This window comes from Octopus sinensis, linkage group LG6, assembly GCF_006345805.1.
Source record: "Octopus sinensis linkage group LG6, ASM634580v1, whole genome shotgun sequence".
In the NCBI taxonomy this organism is placed as follows: Eukaryota; Metazoa; Mollusca; class Cephalopoda; order Octopoda; family Octopodidae; genus Octopus; species Octopus sinensis.
Window position 1 is genome coordinate 49,011,194 of NC_043002.1, and position 21,047 is coordinate 49,032,240.

Genomic DNA, 21,047 nt, shown 5'->3' on the forward strand with positions numbered 1-21,047 from the left:
AGTATCAACAGGCTCCTGGACAAGTTATGTTTAATAAAAAGTAACTTATTCACGTAAGTCTTAACATCATCTCCTTTGAAATAATCACCTTGTGCAGCAATACACTGGTCCCATGGTCCCAGGGTTCCTGCCACTTTTGGAATCTGACCTGGAAGTCATTTTCTGTAAATGCAGACTACAGCATACACGTAATCACAAAAACAACAAATTTTTTAACTTGTGAAGTAAACACAGCAATATTGCTCAGCACACTGCCTCATGAAGGTCACTGTTAGCTCTCACTGTGCATACAACCATGTGCTGCCATCTGTTGGCATGCTACTGAATGAGTGTCACCCCTGGTAATGTGGAGAAAATTCATCAGCTTGTGAATGAGAATCATCAGGGGACAATCAATGATATTGCTGATGTTGGTCTGTCACATGAGTTCAAGCAGGCAATCTTAATGTCTAAATTGAACATGCAGTGTGTCTCTGTCCACCTGCTGACCACTGTGTAGAAAGAATATCATGTCAAAGTCTGTAAAGATCTCCATCAGCATGTAACTGATGACCTATCCTGCATGTCAAGGACCATCACCAGTGATGAAAGTTGGATCTATGGGTATGACCCTGAGATGAAGCAACAGTTGTCACAATGGAAGAGCCCTTCATCTCTATGATCAAAGAAAGTACCACAAAGCCGCAGCTCAATCAAGAGGATGCTCCTCATTTTTTTTAAACATCTGTGGTATTGTACATCGAGGATTTGTCCTCCAGGGCCAGACTGTCATTCAATAATTTTACTGCAATGTTTTGAAACATTTGAGGGAGAACATTTGGTGAAAGTGACTGGATCAGTGGAGCATGAAGAATTGGATTCTTACAAGTTTCTTCCCAAAAACAACATGGTATCACTTCCACACCTGCCCTATTCCCAGATTTAGCACCTGCAGACTTTTATCTCTTCCCCAAGATGAAAATGCAGCTCAAAGGTCGCCATTTAATATGATTTGTGTGATCAAGAGTGAATCACAGAAGGTCCTGGACTTCCAGGCCAGATTCCAAAAGTAGCAGGAATGCTGGAACCAGTGTATTGCTGTACAAGGTAACTAGTTGCTTCTTATTAAACATAGCTAGTCTGGGAACTTTTTGATACCACCTCATACACTCCATTTCAGTATGGAACACAGACATGATGATACACTCACATTCATTCACACACATGCATGCACACACACACATGCATGCACACACACACACACACACACACACACACACACACACACACACAGAGGATGCGATGGGTGAATTGTTGGCAATTTATATTTTTAATTTTGTGCATGTGCATTGTTTGCTTTTGATTTTTTTGACCACACAGTGTAGTAGGGTCGTCTGTGAGAAAAAACAGCACCATGGTGCAATTAGCTCTGCCAGAAATTTGGAAACAACATGGCATACAGCTTGGCATTCATGACAGAAGCTCCAATACAAACAGATGGTGAACACACAGAATGACCGTTGGCTTGCCGTGACCCTAAGACGTACTGAGAGTGATAAAAATCAAACAACCAGTCAACATCATGACGTTTGGAGTGATCACTAGCGATGGCAATGTTATACCCCCACTCATCTCCTCACACAGCCTCAGACATAACACAGAGTCCAACATCAGGTACCTGGACGAGGGAGTGCTGCTCTGAGTCAAGAGTGAGGCTGCTGGAAGATCCTATGTCTGGCAACAGGACTCTGCACCATGCCACACAAGCAGGAGAACCCAGTTGTGGGTGTCAGACAATTTTTGTGACCACATCACCCCTAACTCCCCAGACTGCAACCCCCTTGATTATTATGTGTGTGGTGTAGTTGAGTGAAAGACCAACAAACCTCCTTGTTACTCCAAAGATGAACTGAAGGCAAAGATTATGGCAACATTCACCAACTTAAACAAGGAGACCATCCAGAAGGGTTGCAGGAGATTCCAAAGTCATCTGGAGGCTGTTGTTGAAGCTAATGGCAATTTTATTGAATAAATTTACTCTTTAGTATTTCAAGATATTTTTATGTAATTTTGATAAATATATATGTTAAAATGAGATATCAGTGTTCTTTTCATTTTTGTGTAATTTAGTCAAGAGTTTGTTCATCGCGCCCTATATATATATATGTGTGTGCAAATATGTAAATAAATATATGTACATATGTATGTACTATGAATGTATGTATATATATTTATATATACATATATATATGTATATATATCATTGTTAAAGAGAACAGCAAACATTAAGGCATGGCAAACGTCTCAAGTCATATACATTACTATTATTGGAAAACAAAATTCTAAGTTTTCATTTTTGCATAATTTAGATGACAATATATTCACTGCGCTCTGTATATCATCATCATCATCATCATCATCATCATTTAGCGTCTGCTTTCCATGCTAGCATGGGTTGGACGGGTCAACTGGGGTCTGTGAAGCTGGAAGGCTTCGTCAGGCCCACACACACACATGCACAATATGCTTCTACACAGTGCTGCGCAGTCGAACTGAACCTGAAACTATGCTGTTGCAAAGAAAGCTCCTTAACCATACAACCATGCCTGCAACTATAGAGAAATCTTAAAATAACGAAAATGTGAGAAAAAAACTTATCTCCTTGGTGTAGTTCAGTTCTAACATATATTGTCATATTAATCATGCATAAGTCATCAACAGAGATTAACTATTCCTGTTATGATTTGTAATATCAGTCAAATTATGTTCTTTGCTATTTTGTTCATTAAAAGATAGAACTAAATGCTCTATTCAAATCAGCATCAATATACATATATATAGACAGACAGAAAGACAGACAGACAGACAGACATACTTACATATATATAAATATGTACAATTATATATACACATATATAATAGTTCATCAGTAGTTTAGTCTTTTTAAATATCCATTGTTAATTACTGTGTTTTGTGGATTTCTTATCTCATGTTGTTTAGATTCTCTTCCACAAATGAAACAGTAGATAAAGAAATCCACAGAATAAAACAACAAATGTTGATTACCGATATGCATGTAAGTATGTATGAATGTAGGTATGAGACATTGTCACGTCTGTTCTATCGAAGTAGGTACTAAGAAACCAGAGTTTGTTTATTAATATCATAAAATGTTGATAAGTGTAATAAAGCATTTTATTGTAGTATAGTTATGTGTTTTCACGATAAGGAGTCTGAATATTAAAGTTTATATCTAAATATATCAGTGGGATTTTTGTTTTTTTGTAATGATGTTATCTCAGCTATAAATGTTAGACATGACAATTCCATTTTCTTTTTATATTTAGTACAGCAAGTTAGAGGATACTAAGTTCATAGTACTTATATAAACAATATACAGAAAAGGTAGAGTTTAAATATCAACTTTTGCCTGAAGTTGCACTTTTTGCAAGTGGTACAAATATGAATGAACGTATGAAGTTGTACTTACGATGAATTTGTAAGAAAAAATATATTAAGTATTCATTATTGATGATGCACAATGTAGAAATGCATCAAATGTTCTCATTTGCCTCTACTGGAATGAATAGTTGTATTTAGGTAGGCATGTAAATTAGTATATTTTAGAGACTTAATTACTCAGAGACATCATCTGTACAGTTAACTATGGTTGACTGTAAAACTGCTTATTAAAAAGAATGGAATAAAAAAATTGATAGTAAAACATGAAAGCTTTGATCCATAACACAGGGGAACAGGGTTTTTGTTGTCTGATGTTGGCGACATGTTTCCTACTAATTCAAAGGTGCTGATTTCAAAAATGAAATCCATTTTGCTCTATCGTGTCAAGATTTTTCACAAACTAAGATGTCCATTTTTCAACATTTCTGGTATTGTCACCATTTCTAAGGATAGATTTGACTTCATCAAATGCGAACCCATGTATAATTTTGGCATAATTTTGAAAACAGTTTTTCTATGTCATTTGAAGTAAATTCAACAACAAAAGTGAAAACAAATGTTGATTTAAGTATCTTTAGTAAATAAAAAGTATCAAACTTGAGCAACTTTCAGTATTTTCAACCTAACCAGTTTCAAATGCCATGATGATGAAAGAAATGTCCTTTATACAATTAAATGTTTAGAAACAACATATCTTTTGCAGCCCTTGACACCATACGACTCATGTTTGCAGAATTTATCTGCAGATATCCCCACAATTTGCTTAATTTAGTGTGACTATCATTGCAAACTAAATGAGACGTGTTTTGTTGAACTTTTAACTGTCTCTTATGAAAATTGGTATTTTGAATGTGTCCTTGATGTTTTGATTGTGAGGTCACATAAGTCAAGGTCACTTTTCATTAAGCATAGTCAAAGAGCTGTAAGAAGAACTTCATGGTATGTATGCTCTTTATGGAACTCTGCCATCACAAATCTGCATCTGCTTACCTTATAACTGTTGACTAATCTGAAAATGCTTTCCCAGCTGACAACTGGCTTGAACATGTTTTATATTTCTAAAATATGGCCAATTGTGATAGAAGAGAATGTAAAAACAGTCCCGATGTCTTCTGCTTATTTCTGGATTAGGCAGTGAAACAAAATCACAGATTTTGTGAAGAAAGCTTACCTTACTTCCTTACTTATTTTAGCATGGAACTGGGTGACAAGACAAAGCTTGGGCATCCCATATAGTGTGCTATATGTGTTGAAACACTGAGGCAGTGACTTAAGCAGAAAGTTTCCAGTTTTGTCTTGTGAGAAAAATAAGGTTGAAGTGTTTGATGGTCCATATATTAGGTGCCAATCACAGAATGAGCTATTTTTGGAGACCATGTCTGGCATTGAAAAAGAAGCATGGAATGCTTTTGTTGCAGTTGTATCTGATTTCCTGAGAAACAGGAAGCCATCAAATTATGAAGATCTTGTGCAGACTCTGTTAACTAGTTTTCGAGCATTGGGCTGCAACATGAGTATAAATGTGTATTTCCTGCACAGTCATCTGGACTACTTTCTTGAAAACCCTATGGTAATAGTGACAAGCAAAGAAAAAGATTCTACCAAGACATCAAGAACATGGGGAATAGGTATCAAGGCAAGTGGAACACCAACATGGTGCTGTCTACTGCTGATCACTGCAAAGAGACTGTCATGATGCAATTTATTCACATAAAGCAACAAAGAGACTGTTCATTCCTTGAGTAGTTCAAACTCCAATTTGACAGAAATATTTATTCTAAGATGCGTAATTAAACATTTTGTGTAATATATGCTAAACAATAAAAACTACTACTTGGTTTGTGTTAGTTTCTTATTTCAGTCTTGCATTTAATGGAAAAATTGATGTTTTTTGGTAAAAAAATGAATTCCTGTTTAACAAAAAACTTGATGTGATAGAAAATTTCTGGTGGCATTTCTGAAGCCAACACCATCAAATTAGGTAGGAAAAATTGTAAAAAGCAAGATAACTAAAAAATTTTATAGAGTGTATATACAAAATTACTGCTGTAATAGGAGGGAGACAGGAGAGGACTGGGCTACTTATAGTTTTGGTTAAAAGAAAATTTAGTCAGAAGGTGGTGTAGGGGACAGTGAAAGTTATCCTCAGACTGGAGATCTGGTCTGAATGCTTGCAACAGAATGGTTTCCATTGAAGGTCTCTAAGGATCAGGCTGTGATAAATTAAGTCTACCACCTCACCAAAAAGTAGAACCCTGCAACAGGCATCCATCTACACAGTTTCCATCTAAGTTCCACTCATAAAACTTTAGTCACATTACTTAAAAGCACTGCACACTGGAGTTGAACCTGAAAGCATAAAGTTGCATAACAAACTTGTTAACCACTCTGCCTTAACTGTGCCCATTTTAATACTTCTTTGAGAGATTGTTGAGAGAAAAATGTGGAATATTAAGACTGTGACAAAGAATATGGACATTTTTCATAAGTAGGCATGGCTGTGAAATTAGAAAGCTTGCTTTGCAACCTCATGGTTCTGGGTTCAGTCCCACTGCATGGCACCTTGGGCAAGTGCCTTCCACTATAACTCCAGGCCAATCAAAGCCTTGTGAGTGGGTCTGGTAAATGGAAACTGAAAGAAACCCATTGTGTATATACATACGGTATATATATATATATATGTATGTACTCGTATGTATCCTAGCACTACTGGTACCAGAAACTATTATGAATAAAGGCTAGTAACGCCAGAATAAGTGTATTTGTTCTTGTGTATATCCCACAAACTGTTTGACAACTGGTGTTGATTTGTTTATATCTCCATAACTCAGTAAAAAAAGACTGATAAAATAAATACCAGTTTTAAAGAACTAATACTGAGTTGATTTACTCAACTAAAAACCCCTTTATGGCTGCATTCCAATGACTGAAATAAGTGAAAACTAAAAGCTAAAAGTAGATAGTACAATAGCCATTACTAATAAAGAACAATAATTTCTTTCTTACTATTCATTCAATCCTGTTTAGTTTTTCATTTATGGATTTGAAAACAGAAAATAGTTTTGTATTTATTTTAATGTTACTAGGCTTTGTTCATAATAGCTTCTGCTACCAGTAGTGCCAGGATACATTATATAGCTAGATACTGGCTACTAACTCAGCTTTAATTACAAGAAAATCACAGAACTATTTAAATGACCTAAGAACACAAAAAACTGTTATATTCAATTTTAGTTTATTTCTCAATATTCCAAAATTACTTCATGCTTCTACAAACCTCATAACTGTCACAGTTCCACAGTACTTATACAATTCCACTGCATCTCAGTGGATAGGACTGTGTTTATAACCAGAGTGCAGAAATGCATGAAAATTTTGATATTTTTGATAAATTTTTGATATATTGGTTTTGAATTGGTTTCAAATTTTGGTACAAAGCCTGCAAGTTCAGGGGCGGGGATAAGTGCTCAACCCCAGTGCTCAACTGATATTTATTTTATTGACCATGAAAGGATGAAAGTTGACCTCAGTGGAATTTGAACTTAGAAAGTAAAGATGGATGAAATGCTGCTAAGCATTTTGACCAGTGTGATTACAATTCTGCCAGCTTGTTGCCTTAAATATTTTTTTGATATATTAATATCTGAAAAGTGAAGGTAATGTGTGTTCTTAGGTGGCTCAAATGACTCTCCCATGATTTAATTATTTCAACTTCAACACACAGTCCCGTATCAAGTAACTTATAATGTTCAAGTTTTAACTCTTGATGATTAAAATTACTGTGTCAAATGTAATGTTTCTTTATTCATATTATTTTGAATTAGCCATGCATTATCTCATAGCTTTGAGATTTTGATGATGTGATTGTTTAATTTTAGAATAATATAGGAGGGTTAGTATGAGAGATTAGAGCTGGTCTGTTTGAACATAGAAGAGGTGGAACATTTAGGCTGGATATAACCAGTGCAAGTGTTAAAAAGTTAAGTGACCAGTATCTGTCACTTTAAGAATGACTGTCACAGCAAGACTTTTACTATAACTTGTGGAAGTATATTGCCAACTTCTAAAAGGCAACATTCTGTTGTTTCTTAAAAGCTGGTATTTTCCTAAGGGAAGAGATATTTCCTGAAATCCAACCCATTTTTCTTGCCTTTTTTTAAAAATACTATTTGAACCAGTTTTCTCAAACTTGCAAAAGTAAGATGTTTTTCTATGAGTATTTCCTTTAAATCAGTGGGGGTCCATATAAGATTTTGTTGTTAAAATTTATGTGCAATAAAATGCTCATACTCCAACAGTACACAAAATATTTTAACAACATTTTTATGCAATTCCTAATAATATGTAATTATAAAAATCTAACTGAACATTTTTTAAACATCAAATAGCTATGAGGTTCCACCTGAGCAAAATAGGAATCAAAGGGGTCCATAGGAAATAGATGTTTGGGAACCAGTGTTTTAAATGATAAATTCACTTACAACTGCCAAATGTGAAATACATTTGTTTTGATTTGATTTTTACTTTTTGAAAAATAAGGTAAGCAAGATTAAGTGCCTTGTCTTAGAGCATAACTCAATGACTGTAGTATGATTAGAACGCATTATCATTGTCCAACAGTGCACCATCTGAACTTCACCATCTTAACAGTCAATATGCTCAGTTTAAGATTTTTTTCAATTTATTCCCTTTAATGACGTTAATATAATAAAATTAGTATTTGAAGGTGACATATTGACTTTTGATTAATTAATTAAAGGTAATTCCTTACTATGCTGTTAAACTGAGTAGCTGAGGCTTTTCCAACAGTGAATCTATACATGGTGATCTTTGTTGTCATATTTCACATAAAGCTGGAAATGCAATAATTATCAAACATAAATGGATAGCAATTATTTATTGCCAGCTCAGCAAGTTTAGTAGCCAATATATTATGCAGTGATTATTCGGCAATGGGATTTTAAGAAATACCCAAACCTCTTCTCTGAAAGCAGCAGCCAACTTATAATGAATTTATAGTTGCTGCCAAAAGTGTTTAGGCAGAATCCTATAGTTCTTCCTGTAATAGCTATTATTACTCAGTGTAGTATGTGGCTGATTGTACAGTTGGTATATTTAAATGATATCTGAGTTTTAACAATTCGCTGAAAAATGATAAAAGAAAATACTAGACTTTAATTTGAATCATAATCAGTTCTATCAAAGGCCAAATGATACAATACATCCTTTAAATGATAAATTACCTTTTGTTTTGCATAAATATCATTGTTGCTTCTATTTTATACTTTAACAAAGACAGATCTGAACTATCATTAAATTTAATTAAATTCTTTTAGAAACTGACAGTCTATTCATTACAATTTGCTTAGGTAGTCCAAAAAAATCAATCTTATAATTTGGTGTAAAAGAAATTTTAAAAAATTAAAACAGCAAAAAAAAAATCCCTGATTTGCTTTGAAAAGAAATAAAGAATCACTGTTGGAATCTAATTTTTGGTCGCTTAAATGTTTTTGTTTACTTCCAAAAAAAAAAAAATATTCAGACTAAAATTTTATTTAATTTATCCACCCAACCATCTTCTCCACCAGATTTTCTTTGGAAGGTCATGGGTTTTAGAGTCTTGAGGTACCTCTTCCATAGGATCCTATCAGAAGCAACCATTATGAAACTTTCTACTAGACTCTCAAGCATGAACAACTGAGACTATGGATATTATTCAACAATCTTATTCTTGATCTACTTCTAGGTCTCTTGCTGGCTGGCTCAGCTAGAAGAAAATCCATCTTATAGTTCTTTCCAGTGGCATTTAAATCACATGTCCATAGAACCAGAGTTGTGATTACTCAATGAAAATGAAAGAGAAGGACAGCATCTTTGACTCTGCTTTTAGTTTTTCAGGCTTTCCGAGTTTGATTGAATGAAGGGAGAAAGTTGTCATCACAATGGAGACCTAAACTGAATGCTTCTAACAGATTGAACTCTGATAAAGGCACCCAGTGACTAAGACAGTGGTTTTAAGGTGATGATGGATTAAGTCTACTAACCAAGAACAAACAGCTGGAACAAATACCACAAAACATCTCATCAGACTTCTTTACAATTCTGTTAATCCACCAGTCTGTATAACTCAAAAAGATAAAAAGCAAAATTGAGCTCATTGGGATTTAAACTTAGAGCAAACACTACAAGATGTTTTGCCCTATACTTTAATGACTCAGCCAGTTTGCTATCTTGTATGGTAAAAAGATGACAAGGATACTTTAGTCATTGCATCACCTTTGAAAATGTCTTTAGTTCATTTTCTGTCCTAATCAATTTAACTTTTCATTTTCCAGAGCAGAGTGATAAAATAACCAGTTTGTGAGCAGCTTCCTTTCCTATTAGATTTTCCTCTCTCTGCTGTTTCTGAAGAAGAGCATTGCTCAAAAAGTCTTGGGTTGATTTCTTTCACTAAAACCCTTTAAGGCAGTGCTCCAGCATGCCATAGCCTAATGACTTAGGCAAGCACCAGAGTAACAGAGAAGAGAACTGTTATTGTATTCATGTTAAAGATCTTTAGAATCGTTCAGTGGAGCTCAATTCTCTGCTGGTCCATCAGGCTCTGACAACAGGTGATGTGGCATAGCTATTGAAGTATAGTACCATCACACCAATTTATCTATAACATCTTATATTACTGCCAACAAAACATACATGCTCAGACAAACTTATTCACCCACACACCTCTTGTCTTTCATTCATACTTCCTATCATTTATTCACACATATAAACATTCTCACTAAAAAAAAAAAGAAAAAGAAAAGTAGACATCATTAAAACAGATAATGTAGAAAGAAAAGAAGTAAATAACAATATTAAAAATTTGATATTAAACTACTCAAACAAAAAATGTGGAAGCATCATTTATGTAGGTCATACGTGTATATTCCTGTCCAGCTACAATATCTAAATTATCTATTATTATATATGTTTCTGATAACAATGAAATAGTGATTTCTGACACAAGCACAAGGTCACAAATTTTGCATGTATTTTTTATCTCTTATTTCTTTCAGTCATTGAACTGCAATCATACTGGGGCATCACTTTGAAATGATTTTGTCAAACAGATCACCTTCAGTAGTTATCTATAAGTCTGGTTCTTATTCTATTAGCCACTTTTACTGAACTGCTAAGTTAAAGAGACCAGAACAAACCAACACAAGTTGTCATGTGGTGGTGATGTGGTCACAAACACAGACACAAAGACATGTACACACATACACACACACACACACACACATGTAGACACACGCAGACACACACACACATACACACATGGGTGTAGGTGTGGCTGTGTAATAAGATGTTTGCTTCCCAACCACATGGTTCTGAGTTCAGTCCCACTGCAAGGCACCTTGGGCAAGTATCTTCTCCTTTTGCCCTGTGCCAACCAATGCCTTGTGAATGTATTTCATAGATGGAAACTGAAAGAAGCCTGTTGAATGTGTGTGTGGGATTACTGTCTCCTTGCTTTGATATAACATGATAGTTTTAAACAAATGTCATTGTCATGAAAGCAGTGTTCTTCATTTCACAATATTCTGTGAAGAGATGTCTGGTCATGGGAATAAATTACTTTACTTGAAAGCAGGTGAGGGTTGGTTACAGGAAGGGCATCCAGCTGTATAAAGAAAATCTGCCTCAGCAAAATTCCGTCCAATCCATGAAAACATAGGAAAACAGCGGATTAAAATGACGATGATATACACAACAGGCTCACATGTAATTTCTGTCTACCAAATTCACCCACAAGGCATGGAAGGACAAAACAGCTTTTGGTACCTGATGGAAGTAAAGACTTATAGTATAGTGGCTAGGATGTTCAGTTTATAGTCATAAGGTCAATGTCTGAATTTCTGGATGGAGTGTTACATTGTGCTGTTGAGCCAAGCACTTCACTTCACATTGCTCAAGTTATAATACTTAAGCTGTAATAAATACCAGGTTAGTGCTGGTGTAGCCCTCTTGTCTTTTGGCTTTCCAATCAGGATATGCTGCCATGTCAAAGGTGGGAGAACTGAGAGATTATCTATTTCTGCCCGTGATCAATTAGTATCTGATGATCAATTAGTACAGGTATTTCACTTATGTTAAATAACAGTTTTGGTCTTAGAGATTAAAATGTGTTTTTGTTATAGTTGTGTGAGTAAGGAGCTTGCTTTGCAGCAATGTGCTTTCAGGTTCACTTCCACTGCATGGCACCTTGGGCACGTATCTTCTACAGTAGCTCCAGGCCGACCAAAGCCGTGTAAGTGAATTTGGTAGATGGAAACTGTAGAAATCTGTTGAGTATAAATGGTAGTTGGTGACCCTGTCAGTGCAGGTGCCACTTAAAAAGCACCCTGTCCACACTGTAAAGTGGTTGGTATTTGTAAGGGTATCCAGCTGTAAAAACCTTGCCAGAACTGACTGTGCCTGTGCTTGTGCCATGTAAAAAGCCTGAAGTCCACTCTGCTGAGTGGTTGGTGTTAGGAAGGGCATCCAGGTATAAAAATTCTGCCAAAACAGTCATAGAAGTCTGGTGCAGGCTTCTGTCAAACTATCCCAACCATGCCAGCTTGGAAGGCGGTGGACATTAAACAATGATGATGATGATGATGATATACATATATATATATATATTGTGAGCAAATCATATATCTGAAAGAGAAACACACTCTAAGTTATAGAGCAGTAGAGTAATTAGATAAAGATAGTTATAGCTGGTATTCAAGGTTACCCAGGGTTTAACGTCTATAAAACACTTAGCTTTACAGCTTAGGGTCTGAAGAATGCTGTAAAGCTAAGCACTTTATGGACATGAAACTCTGGGTAAACCCAAAGATTGACCTTAACTATCTTTAATTAGTATATGTATATATATAAAAGGAGCACTCCATCGGTTACAATGATGAGGGTCCCAACTGATATGATCAACAGAACAGCTTGCTTGTCAAATTAACATGCAAGTGACTGAGCACTCCATAGACACATGTATCATTAATGTAGTTCTCAGGGCGATTCAGTGTAACACAGAGTATAAGTACTACTCATTTTTACTAGCTGAGTGGACTGGAGCAATGTGAAATAAAGTGTCTTGCTGAAGGACACAATGTGTCGCTAAGAATTGAGCTCACGACCTTACAATCATGAGCTGAATGCCCTAACCACAAAGCCATGTGTCTTCACTATATATATATATATATATATATATATATATATATATATATGTGAAGTGCCTCCTTCAGGCAAAATTTGCAGGTTGAGTATTGACCTTAGTAGGGTCTCATTATACAGACATACACACTTACACATCTATGCACACACAAACACTTGTATACATATAAACATATTCAAACACACATACACAAATGTGTGTGTGTATATATATATATATGTACCCTGGGTAACCCCACAGACTGGGCATAACTATTTTTAATCAATATGTGTGTATGTGTATGTATATGTACATATATATATATATACACACACATACACGTGTGTATGTGTGTAAACCATTACCATTACCACCATTTTCATTATAACATCCACTTTCTATACTTGCATAGATCTGACGGATTTTATTCAAGTAGATTTTCTGTGGTTAGATGCCATTCCGATCACCAAACCATACCTCATTCCAAGCAAGGCAATATTTCCTCATGGCCAGACATGTTTTTGGAGAATATTGGAAATAAATGACGTTGACTGCATGAAAAAAGATACTCATCTAAGACTATCACAAGATGTCAAAACAAAGGGACACTGATATATCTACTGTTACACATACAGTACATACATACATACATACATACACACACACACACACATATATATATATATCATGTGAAGAATGCAGTTGTTGGTAGCACATTTATTCCACAGTTTACAGCTGTTCCAATAACATGAGTGACAAATGAAAACAATGGAACAGAGCAATAATACTATCATATTGATTATATAATGAGAGACCTATAGTAATCAAGTCATAACCTTTGGCCATGACTGGAAGCCCTTCCTGATGCCAACCCTCATAGTTTCCCAATCAGTTGAGTAACAAACATACTGATCATGTTTTACACAGAGAATTGGAAACAAACAACTCTGTCTGACTGCACTTTAATTATATATAAATATATATATATATATGTACATACATGTAAATATGTATACATGCATATTGGAAGGAGTTCTTTCAATTTCTGTCTACCAAATCTTCTGAGACGGTTTTGGTCAGTAGACGATTGTACAAGATACTATGTGATGAGACAGAACCCAGAACCATGTGATCTGAAAGTGAAATTTTTATCCACACTGCCAAGTAGATGGATGTGTGTGTGTGTGTGTGTGAGTGTTTGCATGTTATAACTCACAGCAAAATATGTTTGTCAGTTTCATGTATATGATATACTCTGTGAATATAGTTATTCATATATGTACTATGTACATATATATATATATATATGCACATATACATACATACATGCATGCTTATTTTTGTGTGCAGAAAGAAGATTAATTTAAGCTTTATATAAAGAAATAAAAAAAAATTGCCTCGTTTCGGAGGATAACGTTTTTTGGCACTGCAGTTTGTCTGCAACAATTAGTGCAATATATTGCTAAAGGTGAATGCCTTTCATTATTGCTATCTCCTTCCGTTACAGCTGTCACTGAACAGAGTGATGACACACAAGCAAAACACACAACTGCCATCACTAATTTTGGCAGCATTATTTCTTTCCGATGTTAGCGGCCTCTGCAGTTGCTCCACTGTACTATTGACGAAAAGAGACTACTGGTGAGCGCATCAGGAACATTTCTCTACTTAATTGACTGACATAACCAACTGCTGTGTTGACTCTAGTTCTGAATAGCTTAGATATGGAATGGAAGGAATGGAAGGTGTGCTCACTTGCAGCTGGCATCAGTAGCTGGCCGTTACCAATGTCTCACTTTCTATCACTGATCATCTATCCACCTATATATATATATATATATATATGTATATATATATATATATGTATATTTATGTTTATGTTTCTTTCAAAGGATACAATCTTGTTTGTATATTTTGCTTGTTTGTTTGTTTGTTAAATAAGCTAATATGAACTTTTTTTTTATATAAAAATCAATTACACAAACACAAGCATAAACACACACACACACACACACACACGCACACACACACACATACACAAGCACAAATACACAAGTAACCCCCACCACACATATCACACCAGATAAGCCCTACTGCATTATATTTTATTCATTATCGGTTACTTGTATGTGTGTGTACATACATACAAGCATATATATATATATATATATATATATTTATATTTATATATACAATATATATACACACATGTATATAAATATATTTATGAATTGCTACATACATATCTGCATATTTATATATGTGTGTGTTTATGTATATACATTTGTGCATATATATATATATATGTGTGTTTATATGTGTGTGTGTTTATGTTTGTGTGTGTGTGTGTGTTTGTGTGTGTTTGTGTGTGTGTGTGTGTATGTGTGGGTGTGTGTGTGTCTCACCCATGCCAACATGGAAAATAACAGTAAAATGATGATAATGATATTTGAATATATAAACATACGTATCATATATAAACATAATCTATATGTATATGTATGTATGTATGTATTTTTGTGTGCGTATGTGTATGTATGCATATGTGTGCTTGTGTTATGCATATGTGTCTTTCTCCCTCTGTGCATATGCATGTATTGTATATAAGTATGCTTTCAAAACTAACAATCTCTATATATTTAAGCAATTCTTCAGAAACTCAGTCTTTTGTTTTCTCTCTTCCCCATTCTTTTTGTTTGTTTTTCCTTTATTATATCAAAAACGTTCAGTTTGGTATGCCAATTTAGACCTATAAAATACATTCACATATCAGTCTATATACATAGACAATCTCAAAACAAAAAATGAATACATAAATATAATATCAACAAAATATACATTATCAGCTGGATACATTTCATTTTAAATGGATGTATATTTAACACTCTACATCTTTAAACTAAAAAATTTAGTTTTTCTACTAAATCTATTGGGTTCTTTAAGTCCTAATCATATCACTCATTCCGAGCACTTTTGAAAAATTTCTATCGAGTTATTAACTCTTTTATCTACTTATCTAGCAGCCTACCTACCTACCTCAACCTACTTACCTATGTACTTACCTGCCTATCAACCTAGCTACCTACTTATATACAGATATGTCTGCCCATCTGTCTGTCTGTCTCTGCCTATCACTTTATTTACCTAGCTACCTGCTGATCTATCTATCATTCTATGTATGTATGTATGTATGTATGTATGTATGTATGTATGTATGTATGTATGTATGTATGTATGAATGTAAGTATGTATGTATGTATCCATCTAGCTTTTTTTCTTTCTGTCTGCCTGTCTGTTACTCTATATATCTATCTATGTCTGTCTGTCTGTTTGTCAATGTATCAACCATCAACAAATCTTTGTTTCCTTCATTCTTTCTTTCTTCCTTCCTGCCTATACTGTTACATTGTTGTCTATCTCTCTTTCTCTCTCTCTGTCCCAAGTTATTCATCCATCTCAATCAAATTGTCATTCTCTTTTATTGATTTTTGTATTGTGCCGGTGGTACAAGAGAACCATATCACCTCACATTTTTCTCTAAATTTTCCAACTTTTATTCTGTTACTTTTTCTTCAGGCATGGCTGAGTAATTAAAAAGTAGTTTCAGTTCAGTCTCACCATGTGACACCTTGCATAAGTATCTTCCTCTTTAGCCCTGAGCTGACCAATGCCTTGTGAGTGAATTCAGCAGACAGAAACTATGTGGACTCCCACACAGGGTTGGCATAAGGAAGTGCAGGGCTCTATTAGAGAATTGGCAGTGGGCCCCTCTGCACTACAAAAGCTGAAGATTGATGTTTTATGCTTTGTACAGTACACCAATTCGGGCCATAAGGCATTGAGGGTTTGATATATTAAAAATTCATCATAACATCCTCTGTTCAAGCATGTGTATGGGACCCTCTCTTGACCCAATTTGGACAAATCTGTTTAAATGACTTAAAACTGGTCCTAATTCCACACATATATATGTGTGTGTATGTGTGTGAGTATGTGTGTGTGTGTATGTGTATGAGTGTGTGTGTGTTTTCTTTATTGCCTTCTGTTTTTTCTTTATTTTTGTTGCTGTTTGTGTGTGTGATGTGTGTGTGTGTGTGTGTGTGTGTGTGTGTGTGCATACATGTGTATAATGCATTTAAGTCATCTACAAGCCTAAAACATGTATTAAACAATTTCAAAATATCACTATATATATGTGTGTGTGTGTATGTGTATATCATGATGATGATGATGATATATATATATATATGTGTGTGTATATATATATATATATATATATATATATATATATATATATATATATAAATATGTATATATATATGTATATATATACCTACACAGATACATACATATATATATATAAATATATCATGTGATCACATGACCGACCAGACTATCAGATGTTTTAGCCTTCAAATGATGCCACCCACTGATCAAAAGGGGGACTGAAGCATCGTGAAATGAAGTGTTTTGCTCAAGAATACAACTTGCCATCCAATCAGGGAATTGAACTTACAATCTAGTGATCTCGAGTGCAACAGCCTAACAAGAATAGCATTGACAGTGACTCTAAGGTTCTAGCCAGCTAAACCATCTTCCAATGAGTTCCTCCATCCCAAAAAGAATTACACACACACACACACACACACACACACACTCACACACACACACACACACACACACACACACACACACACACACACACATATCATCAAGCAATATATTTCTGGTTATCATATATAACTGTTCAAAATGTTACTTTTGGTTTCATGTTGAATATACCCATCAGACAATATTTACAATTTTTCAGGGATGTCTACATCTTGAAAAATCAGCCAAGAATCAAAAGACTTCTGATGGTAGTCCAGTGGAATGTTAGGACGCTAGTTTACTTTAACTCTTTAACAGTTAAACTGACCATATCTGGCTCAAATATTCTACTTGTTTTATGTTCAAACTGGTTGGATCTGGTCTCTCTCACCTACCTACAATGTCATTCTAAAAATAATCAATCACATCATTGAAATCTCTAAGTTACAAGATAATACATGAGTCATTAAAAAAATGTCAATAAATAAGCATTACATTTGATAGAATATTCTGAATGCTAAAGGGTTAAAGTATCAGATAGAACTGAAAATTGTATTATATTAATAAGAAAAAAAATGAAGCTAGTATGCTTTGCTAGATGTGCAATGTTAATGTGTACATAAAACTGAGTGTAAGTGTCTTGAGAGAAAGATTGGGTATAAGAGACATCAGATATGATGTGCAAGAGAGAAGACTGTGCTGGTATGGTCATGTGATGTATATGGATGAGGACGGCTGCATAAAGAAGAGCTGATCTCTAACTGTGGAGGGAACCTTTGGAAGAGGTAGACCCAGGAAAATATAGGACGCAGTGATCTGTGGATGTTGAGTCTCACAGAGGTGATGACAAGTGATTAAGACCTTAGGTGATTTACTGTGCCTGAGAAGACATGTCAAGCCAAGTAAAATTATAGTCATGACCAGGGCTGGTGACATGTAAAAGGTGTCTCCACACTGGTGACATGAAAAAGGCACCCACTGCACTCTTAGAGTGGTTGGCATTAAGAAAATCATCCAGCTGTAGAAACCAAGCCAAACCAGACTGGAGCCTGGTGCAGCTCTCTAGTTTACCAGTTCCAATCAGACTGTCTAACCCAGACCAGCATGGAGAATGGACACTAAATGATGATGATGAAAATTCAGCATTGATACAACAGATATATGTGGACATTAATTTTTATTTAATTCATTTCAGCCATACAGAATACATATTCTTCAGCTGCAGAAAATTAGGAGTTGGATTCACTATACAGAAAGACAAAGTGTCAAAATCCACAGATATACATGGCTCAGTATTTGACACAATCATTATAATGAGACTACCATTAACATAGAACTGTAATACCACTATAATCAGTATATGCTCCATCTACGACAAATCACCATGAAAGCAAGGAAGTATTCTATAGCCAACTGGCACATTTATTATTCAACAGACTTTGCATAGACAATTGCTGCTTATGGGAGATTTAAATATCAAATTAGGGAAAGGTTATAGACATTAGCCCATAGTTATGAGCAAGCATGGTTTAGTGGCTGCAGTGCCAATTGAGGATTTCCATTATTTCAGTGTAATGAGTCTGAACTAGTAACAATAAATACCATGCTCAAACATCAACCCCAAAATAAGCATATGATTTATTTCATTCTTAAATTGCAGCAAGGTAACTTGGACAGTCACAGCACTAAAGTTTATATATGGTGAAAACTACTGCACCAATCATCAACTATTAAAATCTCAAGATACTTTCAACATTTAACAGAAGCACAACAGTTGCCTACCAAACTTGTCAAGCTTGGTACAGAGAAACTCTTCATGCTACTAGTGACAAGGTGTAATTAGAACAAGTGATGAATGAAGCCCTTGACGATGCAAGAAGAGATGAAAACTGACCTGGAGTGATTGTGTATTTGACAAGTTATGTATAACAAGGTTAAGACTGTCATTGGTAAGCTAATGGAAATATCAAGATTGAACCAAATCTTTCTGAACTGAAAATGCTGCTTCAGAGAAATCAGTCCCCAACCAATGAGTGTTAGAAATTAGAAGCACTAGGTCGACTATGACAAACTGTTACAAAAATTACTAAAATCATGATGGTGAAAACAAATAACAGAGGAACCACAAAGTGCTATGGACAGAGATAGCTTGAGAGATTTCAAAAAAAGACTAAAAACAATTGGAGGAAGTCCATGGGAAAGGCCTTGCCATACTAAAAATAAGTTGATAAGAACTGAGTGACTTCAAACAGACTGACTGAATACTTTCAGCCATAGTTCAACATGTCTCATGACAAAGACCCTGTGGCACATATCAACATTCTACAACACACTGTCAGTGGAGGAATTACTGAGGGCAATAATACACTGTGGGCTTGGTGCTTTACAACCAGCAGTTGCCGAACTTCAGGATCATTTTCATCAAATCAGTCTTTGTGTCTGGTAACAGCACATTGAAAAACCTGGTCTTTAAAATCTTCCCACGCTGTAGTATTTTCAATGCTGGATAAATGATTCTGAAGCTCTTTCCTCACCAAAGCATCATATATCTTATTGATATTCAGATGCTGAGGAATGCCAACTGGCCCTCTTCTTTCTTTCATTCAGATCATTGTCCGGAACTTTGCTTGCACCAAGCTGTGGTTTCATCCAGCACTCCAAACCATGAAAGGACTTGACGTTACAAATATCATAGATGTCACACTTGTGAATGTTGACATAATCTAGCAAGTGCCAAACTTTAGACCTTGTGTACATCTATATTGTTGTGTTATTACCACTGTGCATAAAATGAGTGCTTGCGATGTAAAGTCTGTATTCCTCACAAAGTTCCAGAAGCATGAAACCATTGTTATTCATCTTCCCTATACCAAAATGTCCAAGAGAGTTCCATGTCTGCCTATCTGTTCCAGCCCTGGCATTGAAATCCCCAGTAGAATGACTTTATCAGAATTGGGGATTTTCCTAAGCATGGCTCTCAGCTGGGTATAGAAATTAGTTTTATCTTCATCACAACTGGTCAAAGTAGGTGCATAGGCACTTATTAAAGTAGCGAACTGCTCACCTTTCAGGTGCAAATGCAGAGTCATTAGATGAGCATTTATAGGAACAGGAAGTTCCTCCAACTTCTTAAGGATTTCGGATCGAACTACAAAGCCAGCTCTAGCCTCTCTATGCTCCTCCTCTGATTTCCCCTCCCAAAAGAAGGTGTATCCACTTCCTACCTTCTCAAGCTGACCATCACCTTTTATTATACAAGTCTCTGAAAGGGCAGCTATATCAGTGTCGTAATGGTTCAACTCATGAACAATAAGTGCAGTGTGTCTTTCAGGCCCACTGTCACTCATGTTATACAGCAAACAGAGTGTGCACATTCCAACATGAAATATTCAAGTTCCAACCAGATTCTCTGTTTTTCGAGTGCAGAATGGGCATCTGTCAGTCACACTAAACTGACTAGATTGAGTAAGACAGGCAATTTTTGGTTCACCTTTTCTAGAATCTCCCTGGACTCCAGGTCAGCAGTGTCCTCCCCAAATAGAGCTCCATGGACACCCATGCAGCAACTGAATTCCATCGCTGTCTTGAGTGACAAGGAGATGACTTATATCTAGCATGGGCCACCTACATGCAGGTCACTGAATATATGCTTCCAACATGTCAGGCCTGGGAAAAAGTCAGCAATGCCTGTGCAAAGTTTTAGGTGCAATAAGGCTTGCATGACACCTTGTAGACCCTCTCCACTCTATTGACATTATCCAGATACAAGCTGAGGCAAGATGTCTGGTGCCAATATGAGTTGCAGGCTCAGGGATGTGGGAGTGCCATGATCTCAAGC

General features: G+C 35.5%; 1 protein-coding gene and 1 long non-coding RNA gene across 2 annotated transcripts in view; one reads left to right on the plus strand and one right to left on the minus strand.

Moving 5' to 3' along the window:
* The window catches only part of LOC115213084 (neuronal PAS domain-containing protein 3-like), a 357,535-nt gene that overhangs the window by 268,879 nt on the left and 67,609 nt on the right, over nucleotides 1-21,047 (minus strand). The gene's annotated exons all lie outside the window — the stretch shown is intronic.
* On the plus strand, nucleotides 4,527-7,423 carry LOC118763914. The gene is made up of 3 exons (XR_004999674.1): nucleotides 4,527-4,963; nucleotides 6,954-6,960; nucleotides 7,412-7,423. It is a non-coding gene; the product is annotated as an uncharacterized LOC118763914 (long non-coding RNA).